The following is a 12,496-nucleotide window of genomic DNA, read 5'->3' as shown; positions in this document are numbered from 1 at the left end:
TTGAGCTATTACCTACGTCCTGCAAAGGTCTTTGCTGGGCTGGAATCACTGTAGCATGTATGTGATCAACACATAAATGTAGTTTGTATCTTCTTTTAGAAGTGTGTATTCCCCAAACCAAGGGGAATTTAATTAAGCAATCGCATTGCTTAATTAAAAAATATATTCTGATAAACACTTAGTTGACCTTACGTTGTAGGTTTTCAAAGGCATCACCACTGAAAATAACTCCTGAGGAATCAACAATACCACAGGGCAATGAGTTAGTGAGGTCTCTGGTATTATTTGTTCTTGGAAGGAAGAAATATGGAAGAAAAACTTATGGACAGAAATAGCAAGAAATTTGGAGGAAAACATTTTAGAAAACATAGTGGGTCTGTTGGTAATGCAGTTTTGCAGAAACTGGAAATTGGATATATTGGGTAATTGTGCATACATCCTTTGTTCAGAGAGAAACAAGATTCCTGAAACAAATCTTCCCTTTGCCACAATAGTAAAGAAGGGAATCCTGGATCATTTTGAAATATTTCTGCAAAAAAGCACATTAGACCTAATGACTACACGCGGGGTGATGGAAGGCACTTCACTTTTCTGGGAGAAAATGCTTTTTAATGACTTCATTTTTTCATTTTTAAAAACAGTAAAGTTGTCATGTTATAATCTCCCAGAGATATTCCCAGGTGAGCTACTGAATGATAATTTCAGCAAGCCTAGGGCTTCGCACTGTAATATAACCTGTTGTGCCTTACAGCTTAATCACACCGTGGCATTTAGAAATCATTCATTGTGGCTGGCAAAAACGTCTTACAATAACACCATTACCGCAACTTACATTTTTATAGTAATTTTCACTTCTCAGGCAAACACAATGAAGTAGTCCACAAAACATTTTAAGTACATAGCAGGCATTGAATCACTGAGCATTATGAGTCACTTACAAGCTAGCAGTGTCCCCTATACAATAAAAATATATCGCTTTTTCATAAGAAGTTATCCGAGTTACAAAACATGCATGTTTCTAACTTAGATAAAACTTCCTTTTCCAAGAGATCATACTGAGTCATGGATTCAGATACCAAAGTTTAAAATACAGGAGAATTCCTTATACCCACTGGAGAGAGACTTGCAGTCTGATACCAATAAAATGTTTTAAAGAAATCTGTAACACAAGCTGTGGTAAAAAGTGCTTCTAACAAACTGCTAAGGTTAGTTGGAGTTTACTAAACTCAGGACTGTACAACACAAATTCAGCAATTATAGTCATGTTGCTCATGGAACAGGCTGTCAGCCACATCTGGGAAGAATTCAGCTATTGGTATGTCATGGTAAAATATCAAAATGACCCTTCACAGGTGTAAAACATATTCACTTTGCTAAGATTTTTGGTGTCATTTACAAAAGTTTTCATGTTCTGGATACTGCAACCAAAGAAAGAGTATACTACTGCCCATGTTCCTCTGCAGCAATAGCATCAGACTCATTCACTGTCAGATGACCTTGTCTCAAGTGGCTGCCTTCTCCATGGATTCTTGGATTTCTTTTCCCCACATGGCTCAGAGAGCTACTAGGGCACTCTGACATACAGCAGTCTTTTCCCAGGGCTTTGAGGCACAGTGAACTGACCTCAGTTATAAAAAAAGTCTCAGAGGTCACCCAAATATACAGCATGACTTAAAGCTGGCACCTTCATCACTGCTATATTGCCTTGATAGGCTCTGAATTGAGTCAGTTCTTAAATAAATTTTGCTTTGCAAAAAGCAAAATAACCTTCAAAGTTAAAACTTTCCAAGTGTACTCTGATCACGATAGAGAAAATCAGTGATCTGACAACCAAATGAAATTATATTATGGTAAACATGAGGAGCCTGCAACAAGGACAGTAAGATAGATAAATAAGTATTACTGATCAGCTCACCCAAGGCAGAGGTGCATGTATCAGAATTTTATACCTAGAGTGGTCTGAAGTCAAGATGATTTTAAAATAAACACTGTTGGCTGTTCACCTACAGCAAAATAAAATCTGTCCCAAACTTTGGGCTGATGCCATCCTTGCAGTCCTCAGCTACTGTTTTTCTACTCTTGTGCCATTGTTTCCATTTTAAGCATTTTTCTTTATTGTCAGACAAAAAGGAGAAATTTGTAAGCAGTGGAAGAATGAAGGGAAGAATGTGTCCTCTCATGTGGCTCAGGCAGAAGTCATGGTCTGTATTAATGAGGGATCTAAGTTTGGGGTTGCTGTATCTTGAATGCCCAAATAGAGCCTCTGTACTTTACAGCCTGAAGGTGGGCCAGGAAGGGAGTGTTAGTTTAATACTGATTTTAATTTCATATCTCACCTAATTACCATTAAACTTTCACATTATTCTCTGTATGAAAACCAACATCCTTCTTAGTATGGATATGAACATCATATATTTTAGAATTTTTAATATTTAAACATTTACTTATCAACAATTATTATGTATTTGGAGCATAAACTCTTCTAGGCCTGAGAGTGTGTCCAAAAGCTTCAATTTTCAGCACAAGATATATGAAAACAGCACTGAAGTCCACATGAGTCCACAAGAATATTTGGGTCTAATTGCTGCAATTGCCTCAACATATATATGAGCAAAAAGCTCAGTTGCAGAGGGATTTTGACCAAGTTGTGCTCAAAACACAGCTGTGGGCCTGGGGTTTGGTATGAACATGTACCTAAAACTCATCTTACTACATAGCTCTCCTTCAGGCTCTTAGAAGTTTGGAAAAAACAGGTGTATGTTAATAAAGTGCTAAGTACTTTAATGATTTTAAATATTTTAGCAATCACCAAAAACAAGTTTAATACAACGATGAGAAAGAGGAAAGAGTGGACTAACTGTTTAATTATATTTTCATTAATGCTGTACTTTAAAAGAACAGAAGGGAAAACTTAAATACTGCATAGCTAGACTTTCATAGAAATTAAGACGTAGAAGTAGGTTATGTTTCACAATATAGTAACTTTGGATGATTCCTACCAAACTCTTTTGGCCAAATATTTTGTGAATACTTTTGCAGCTAGTGAAACCAGTCCTAGGGGGGAGCCAGAATTGGCAGTATTTCCTTCTAAAAGCCTTCTGAGCAGTGCCCAGCAGAAACAGAACAAGGCTGGATCCAAAAGAGGTGCAGTTGCCTTAAGAACAATTTAGGTACCTGTGAGTCAGAAACTCCTTGCACATCCAATCGATATTTAAATACTGACGATGTCGCAGTTTTGGTTGGTTTGTTTACTGAGAGGTTGCCACTGTGTATGCAAACATATATTAGAAAAGCTTCAGCCTTTTGTATTCCTGTAGTTTAGGTCCCTAGCTTGCAACTAAGACACTTTCCCTCCAAAGTGGTCCAAACTGAAAGGTAAGCATTGAGGATCCATACCAAATGTAACAGTAACAGATATTTTCCTAGAGTCTGGCTAAAAAGGGAGAGAGACAAGTCACTTACATGCTTTTTCTCTCCACATCTCTCACCTTACAGAAGAAAGCATTAAGTAGGAGGGTTACAGGTATTTTCCATGCAGAGAATACCTGTAAAAGCTGTTTTACTTTCCATCAGCTGTCTGGGATTCTTTGCATCAAAGAGAAGAACTGTGACCTCCTACTCTACACAGGACCCTAATGATTTGCCCAAACATGAAACATATAACACATGGGACCTGAGCCATTTTGGGGCAGGTCGTAGTCAGAGTGGAAATTCACATAATATGAATGAAATCTAAATGGGTCTCTAAACCACAAACATTTACTCATGTTACATTATGGGATTACTCATGCTATTAAGTATCTTTCAGAACTGAGCATTAAATATGTCACATATTCAATCTGAATTTGGGTGTGAATATAGTGATGCAAAAATATAAACACTTAAGTATGCCACCCTCCATATAGCTGTCAGTGACTGATAGAATCACCTGCTTATCCAAAGTGAATTACTTTTTTTTCCTGAATGGTTGGAAAATAATTAGAGCTCTAGTTAAGTAATTTCATCTGACATAGTTATCTGAATATTAACTCATCAGCAGCGCAGTGAGGGATTTTACATACTCAGGGAAATCTGCTCATATTCCTTTAAATCCCTAGAGTTTTGTGCCATCAATTTTATGTGGCCTCCACAGACTTTTTACCAGGGATTGCTCAGACTTTGTTCTGCTTTATTTTTCTGGTGTACACTACTGTAAAATCTCAATGGATTTTATTTTTTTACAAATGGTTACCATTTTTGGGGGTTTCTTTGGGTTTTTTTGGTGGTCATTTCTTATGTGAAGAAGGCATGAATAATCTGTAATAGCAAGGGACAGGATTCAACAAGTCAGATAAGCTTGGCCCAGGACTTTACTTCAATTTACACCCTTCTTGGTGCTGCAACTGAACATGAGCTTCTATTGACACCTTGGAATTCTTAAGATTTGTAGCAAACATGAATTTTTAGTATGAGTGTACAGTTTCTAACACTTAGAATAGCAGTTGACAGTTATTAAACCTTATTCTCATGCTTCATATAAAATTTTCTAAATTCTTCAGGTTTGTTTAATGTTTTTCTCAAGGGAAAAGACTCTAGTAAGCATATCCTGTTTGGGACATATACATCTAGACTGGAATAATAAGATATCATTGTAGCCAGAGCAACCTTGAATGCCCAGGAACCCTAGAAGAGCTCCAAAGACATTGTTTGCTGTGAGGAGGAGGAAGATGAGGAGGAAAGAGATCTTGAGACCTCCGACTCAATTCCAGGGAGGCATGCCAGGGGGACAGATCTGGGGAGGATCTGGGGGTGGATAGTTCTCAGATTGGATGCCTCAGTACTATAAAATTGTATGACCCCTGGAGACTCACATGCGCCTATGCACTCTGTGCATCTGAAAGCTTTTATTAAAGAACTGCTCTCTACCTTACCTATACTAATATTGCTTGGAGAATTTTTCTTCAATTTTAGATGTCGCTATAAACCAGACCTTTACACTGCATTGTATAATTACGTGTGTTTCCTACATTAGCTGCACAATAAAACCCTCACACAAATCTGCCTTCTACCCATATTTGTTTTTTTAGGATGTTGCTCAGGACAAACTTTCAGCATTATTCTGGTATACCCAGCTGGCTGTGCACTAGTGAGATAAACCACAGACCTGCACCACAGTGTCCTTTTAACTTTAAAATGTACACATGAAAAATGCTCTGCCTCCTGCTATAGAAAGAAAAATGAATACTTGGGCACTTGGGAATCTTTCTATTTAAATGCAGATTACAGCTTTCCCCACAGCCATTTGGAACCATTAATCCTTTTAGGAGATTTCTCTTCCTTAGGGTGTAGGGAGATGGACAAGGTTGCCTTTTCAACTTTTTTTTTGTTCTGTGCAAACATTTTAAGTTTTAGAAACTGGTAAATCAATGGTGGCCGAGTTTTATTGAAAGAAAAAGAAGAAAGGGACCTTAAGTATATTATCTCTAGCGCCAGAAAAGATTCACTATTTCCAAGGAGTGCCTCTGCACTGAACAAGATCTTGAACATATATAAACTTAGCCTGGGAAACACTCAACCTCCTGTAGTAACTTACAGTCACCATAAGGTCAGTAGTTACTGAGTAGACTACAGTTACAGAGGCTTTTAAGGAAATTCCTCATTTACTGTTCCCAGGGTTACGGCTACCTACAGACTGCTCTAAGCAAGCCATCCTAACAGATTAATTTGGGTTAAGTACAGTCGTGCCTGTTTCCAGCTATGCTCAAAGGAGTAAAAAGATCAGCATTTAAGTCTCCTGCCTGATGATATTTATTTGGAACCAGTTTAAATGGGAGCAGCACTTTCAGACAGTCCCTAATGAGTCTTGAATTCAAGCAGTAAGATTTGAAGCAAAATACTTTAACTGTTTTGCTGCCTTGCCCTTGTGTTAATTAACTAAATCATGATGCATCTGACAGTCATTTTAGGGTTTTCTCTAATCCAAAAGATTCATTTACAGTCTAGTCATTTAACACCAAAATAAGTGCTGCTGCTGAACTCTGTCTTTTCTTGAAGCGATCCAGTTCATAAAAATTTATGATGTAGCTTCAGGATAGCAAGTTTCTGAGAGAATCCAGTTTTATTTCTGGATAGAAATGTCTTTTCTTCAGGAATTTAATTTTTTGAGGGAGGGGAGGCTCTGCACTTTATGCATTAAACTAAATTTACAGGATGTCCAAGGCAGACTAAAAGTCATCCCAGCCCAGGAGCCTTGGAAGCTCACTGAAATCCATTTGATCTAACTCTTTTCCCAAGGATCTTCACTTTCTTCAGATAAAGCTGATGATTTTTATGTCCCCTGTGGAGGAAGCAGTTTGACTTGAGGTACTCTGATGAGGCAAGTAAAGCAATGGGATATCTCAACAGAGGTACTGAACACTACCCTGAAGGCATTTTAAACTCGTCTACTTCATCTTTCCTTCAGGTATATGTGCTGCATGGTTGAGCATAACAGATAAAAACTCTATTCTGCAATTTAACCAGTAGTAAATGCAACTGGGAAGGTATGTAGTGTGAGGCAGAATAAAAAATACTGATGGCTGTTAATGATTTTTTTACCTTTTTTCTCTCTCATATAAAATTAAACTAATATATTTAGTTGAGTCAGGAGAGTGAGATGCTGGAACTGAAAAGTGAAGCCTCACTGTGTGTAGATTAAAAATCAGGGGCATCTTTTGAAATATTTTATTTAAAAAGTTAGAAAGAGGTGTGAATCCTTTACCTCAGTTTACATAGGAGAGGAGCTTGTGCTTGAAGGAGTTCCTGCTCTCATAATACCTTATCTGTGGCCAGTTTGGACCAGAGTAATTATCTAATCTAGCCTTTTGCATAAACCAAGTTGGAATGTACTTTCATTTCTGAGATTTTTTGGACAAGTTCTCCTTTTACCACCTGGAAACATTATCTGATTTTGAATGGGTTTCTTGACCATCTGGTTTTCCTAACAGATCAGAAAGCTTAGATGTAGTTACTGCAACACCCACAGCTTTGGGGCTTGACCCTATTGTGCCCATAAAGGCAAATAGCAACATGCTCAGAAGCTAACAAATTGTGCTTGATCTTTGAAAGGGTAAGCAGTTCTGACTTATGATGAATGTGCTACTGAAAAGATCTTCTGGTATGTGGTATTTACTCTTTGCCACTATTTACTATTTACCTGCGGAGAAGGACTTGTGAATTCTCATGGACAAAACGCTGGGCGTGAGGCAACAGTGTGTGCTCACAGTGCATAAAGCCAACTGCATCCTGGGCTGCATCATAAGAGGAGTGGCCAGTAGTTAAGGGGGGTGATTCTACTCCTCTACTCTGCTCTCCTGAGACCTCACCTGGGGTCCAGTTCTGGGTCCGTCAGCACAAGAAAGACATGGACCTGTTAGAGCAGGTCCAGAGAAGGGCTACAAAGATGATCAGAGGGCTGCAGCAGTTCTACTACAAACACAGGCTGAGAGAGTTGAACTCGTTCAGCCTGGAGAAGAGAAGGCTTCATAACAGCCTTCTAGTACTTAAGGTGGGCTTATGTATAAAGGGGGAGAGTTAGTTTTTATGTAGACAGATAGCGATAAATCAAAGGGGGAGAACATATTCAAATAAAAAGATGGAAAATTTAGATTAGATATTAAGAAGAAATTCTTTACTATGAAGGTGGTGGGACACTGGAACATGTTACCCAGACAAGCTGTGGATGCCTCATCCTCGGAAGTTCACGGCCAGGTTGGAGGAGGCCCTGAGCAACATGGTCTAGTGGTAGGTCCCCATGGCAGGGGTACTAGAACTAGATGATCTTTAGGGTCCCTTTCAACACAAACCATTCTATTATTCTATGATTTTAGACTTTTGGATGGGATGATAACAACCAAAATGTTGTTTATCAATCTTTTCCCCTACTCTTTCTTCCATTGCAAAGAAACAAAAGGTGCAACTGAGTAACAATAATATGATATTCAGCTGCATAATTGCAGCTGATATGATATTCAGCTGCATAATGAAGACCTGCTAGTACTAGTTCTAGTTAACTGCTGTTGAAATGCAACATAAAGAAGAACATAAAAATGGTCTCCCTGAATGAAAGACCTGACAAGTGAGTGGAACACTTGATAACTAACATTTCCTTTTATGAGATTAAGGTTTCTTATTTCCTGCTTTTTGTGACTTCTTACAACAGTACTTGGTGCTTATACCATGCTTTTGTTCTCTAAAGTGTTGCATAAACATTAACTAATTAATCCTCCGAACACCCCATGAATTAGATGAGAAAGCAATATTTCCATACATATTCCCTTAGCACAGTAAGGGAAATATTAGAACAGACTTTAAAAGGAACCCTTTGCTCGTTTATATGTGTTAACCTTTGTATTACATATGTCCGAACAACAGGGTTTCTTTTAAGGGCACACAGCAATGCAGTAACATTTATCAGTATATATTCAATTTTCTTTTCATTAAGTGACTGAGAATTAAGTACAATTTCCGTCCTGCAACTTGAATTGCTCTCTAATTCTACCTAGGTGTTTTACGCCTCACTCATCTCTGAGGTAAAATGTAGCACATGCTTAATCTGATTTTGGACAGTGTCTTGAATCTCTTACTTGTATGATTTAATTCCTCCTCTCCCATCCTTAACTTTTGTATGATATCTGCATTTGTGGTATTGGAGCTACCATTGTTTTTTTGTCTAAAGGTACAGGTTGTGTTATAAAATTAGATCCTAAGCACTGCAATGCTTGGAATTGCATCGAGACTCAAGTTCATTTTTTCTGACATAATGTCTTGGGACCTACCTGTCTATCTGCAACTTCTATCTGTATGCAACAAATCTGATCACACTTTTCTTTTAACTTCCACTTGCTGGTGACAGTGCAGTTGTCCCTTCCTCCTTGGGATGTTTCCAGGGGGGATAACAACCTTACAAGGTTGTGAGCAAGCCATTAGGCAACTGTTACTGCCTGCAGCTACAGTGCTTGCTAGAAATTCATATTTCATCATTTCCCTGAAGCCATAACTGCTTCCAGGACCCCACAGTATGCTAGCTCTTGTTGCTATGTTTGACTTTTCCTTACATTTCTGCACACTCTGAATTCTTCTCTCCTGAATATCTGATGTCAAAGACCTCCTTTTCCGCTATGTCATGTTAGATGAGTGTCAGAAGGTGGCAACTAGTATTTCACTGCAGCTGCTGTGCACCCTGTCCCTCAAAAATCATTGTAAATTTGAGATCTCACCCTGTAACCTTTTTTACTCCCTAATTTACCAATCTGTCACATCAAGGTTTCTGAGACAAAAGAAAATTCAGAAATTCACTTTCAATGAAAGAACTAAATAAATGCTACTAAAGTCTGTTTAAATTAGTATTCACTAAATCTGAAGATCTTTACTGTTACATCATATATACTGCACCCAACATTAAACCATCTTTGACATTCACAGTCAGTCTTTCTTTCAGAAGAAACTATTTGATAGAAACTGAATAATGGTGATGTGAGAAAATGATTTTCCACATACTTGGTATGTGTAGACTTAATTTGGGTCGTTTTTTCCTGCAGCACCAACACACACTCTCCTGCTTGTCCTGGCCTCTCTTTTAGTATATATAATGTGTCTTCATAGCCTCCAGGTACTGCTATTCAGTAGAGACCAGAGTAAAATATCACTCTGTGATTTTTAGGTTGTGATTTTTTTGTTGGATTTCTACATTTTTAGAAACTTTTTTACATTTCTAAACAACCTTTGTATACTCTGTTAAACATACTGTTTTTCCGTTAATCAGAATTCCTTTTAATCAGAATTGCTTTTGGATTTCAGAGATTCCCCTTGCTTGATAGTAGTGTCTATGAGCTTCCAAGCTTCTATGCTAACAGACTAATTGTTTCCTGTCTTAAAATGTGGCCCCATCTACAGTTAATCCAACAATTTTTTTTTAATCAAACTTAATTTGATTAAAAATAATTTTTTATCATAGAGAATGTACTTGCAGCTATTAATGTTCTTCTAAACTTGATTTTGACTTGTAAGCCATACATGTTTAACTGAAAGCATAAGATTGTGTTCTTAGGACAATTTGCCAGTGTAATTTCTTAATACTGGCAAGATTTTTGTTGTGTTTCGGACAGCCACAACCACTCAAAGGAACAGGGCAGTTTTTAAAGCAATCTGCTCAGGTCGATTTGGTTCCTTCTGGGAATTTTTTTTTTTTTGGTGTTTTGTTTTGTTTTGGTTTTGTTTTTATTTGGGTTTTTTTTGTTTTATTTTGTTTTGGTGTGGGTATGTTTGTTGTTGGTTGGTTGGTTGGTTGGTTTTAGTGGTTTTTTTTTTTGGGGGGGGCGTCATTTTAATTTTAATGTTGAACGAATATGCAACACCCTGCTGGAAGGACATCTGTAGTCTACAGGATTTTAACTTTTCTGTCCCAGTTCCTCAGGACTTGGGACAGTTTAGAGTCACCTTATTTAGTTTCCCAAACTCTTGCCTTCTTCATTGCTACCTTAGATTATCATTTGTACAACATAAAATGTTCAAGGCACTGGTATAGTTTCAAAGTAGGAAAAATACTTTTTATAAAGATATAAGTATAAATTTTATCAAATATAAAAGGAATTACTAGATATTATGTTGTACTGTCCAGAACATAATTTCAGAATAGCTAAAAATCCTGTGGCAACACAGTCATTTCTCTAAAATCATCCAACCTGGGAGAAGTGTTGCTTCACTTGCTTCCTTGTGGACTGTCAACTCAGTTTTTGTGGGAGCACTGTTTGTAGCTCTGTAAGGAGCTCCTGTGTGCTAACATGGTTGTCATAATTCTTCTTGCCTCTGTGCTAGAAGCACTCAGAAACTGTAAGAAATAATGTGGTTCCTTTTATTCTACTCCATGTTTCCTATTTTCTAGGCATTGCCTAAGCCAAATGCTCTGTCAGAGTAAGTACTGCACTGCATATTATATTGTTCATCTTGAACACTTGAATTTTATGGCCCTTCTGCCATAGGTCCTCTTTCTTATGTACTTTTAGAGATTCACTTATGGTTGGAAGGTCAGAGTCTGCCCAGAAACATGTAACTTGAATTATACAACAAAAGGCAGAGGATGAAATATTGTTCTCTACATAGTCTTAATCTTAGTTATTATATTCTAAAACCAATTAGGAACTGGGTTTTTAGAAGTTTCAAGGTGGACCTTTCAGCTTCAGATCAGTCACTTTGCTTTAGTGTCCTCCAATAAAAAATTAGATGCATATGAAATGTATTTATAGGGTGGAGAGTAATACTACCAAAGTTTCTTTGCAAGCTATTAGGCAAATCAGCTGCTGTGGAACCAGGCAACCATGAAAAATACCTGATGTCTTACATTTACTGCTCCTCATTACATCCAGGGGAAAATGTCATTTGAGTTTTTTTCCAGGTTTTTTTGACATTTCTAAAAAGATTCAACTACTCTGATGGAGGTTTCAGCACCTCTATTCTTTCATTCAGAGCATTTTAGTACATTTCCCTTCACTCTTTATCCATATGGGTAATCTCTCTGATCTATTGTTTGTCTCAGACCTGTTTAATTTATTGTTTCAGTTTCCACTGCCTCTGAATTATGAAACAAAAGCTGCTTAAAAGTGCAATTTCCTTTCAACATCAGCAGCAGTCAAGAGAGCAAATAGATTCAACAGATTCCCAAAGTACAGCAGCTTAAAAACACCTTAGTTTCTTGGCAAGGGATTGCTAAATTGTCAGAGAAGTGGAGGCTTTGAAGGCTGTGAGATTTGGTTGAAATAGGGGAGGAAAGGGAACAAGCCTAAAGACAGAGAAAAAGAAGGACTGCTTTGTCTCTTCTGTCATCCATAAATCCAAACCTTCACTTTAAGGACACAGTAATTTTTAATTTTTCCTGATCTTATACTTCTTTTCAGTCAGTCCTTTCACAAATAAAAGCGTTTTATGCAAATTGATTAAAAAAACTCACGAACCTGTCTATACAGTATATATGTCATGAAGGAAATGCATAAGGATTTATGAAAAACATATTGTGCTGAAGAATTAACCACTCCAAAGAAAAACAGATAAAAATGAATATAATATACAAATGTCAAGTGGCTCAAAGATATGTGATTTGTAATTAATGTAATGGAATTTTGCAAATACAGACAAGGAAGCCATTAAACTTCAGACAGAAAAAACATTCAGAAGGGCACTAATATTCAGAGAACAAGTTTTATTCTGTAAGAATGGAATAATTGGGCTGCAGCATAAGGTTTCTGTGAAAACTATCTACTTAGAAATATGTGCCTTTCTCTGCTGTTAGTGGAAGTGCTGTGACAGGTTTGTCAGTCACTCAAGCTGTGGTGCTGCAAAAGCAGTACTGTACTTCTATTTCAAGTGAGTCTGTCAAAGTACTGCTATAACAAACCAGCCTCCACTTCTCTTCCAGTACAAACATCAATCTTCTGCATTTCAATCACAGCAGACTCATTTAGGGGGGAGAAAATTTCAGGGCTAT

Source organism: Manacus vitellinus, unplaced genomic scaffold (genome assembly GCF_001715985.3).
Source record: "Manacus vitellinus isolate BGI_N305 unplaced genomic scaffold, ASM171598v3 scaffold_4_pilon, whole genome shotgun sequence".
NCBI classification, from domain to species: domain Eukaryota; kingdom Metazoa; phylum Chordata; class Aves; order Passeriformes; family Pipridae; genus Manacus; species Manacus vitellinus.
This window is presented reverse-complemented; position numbering follows the sequence as displayed.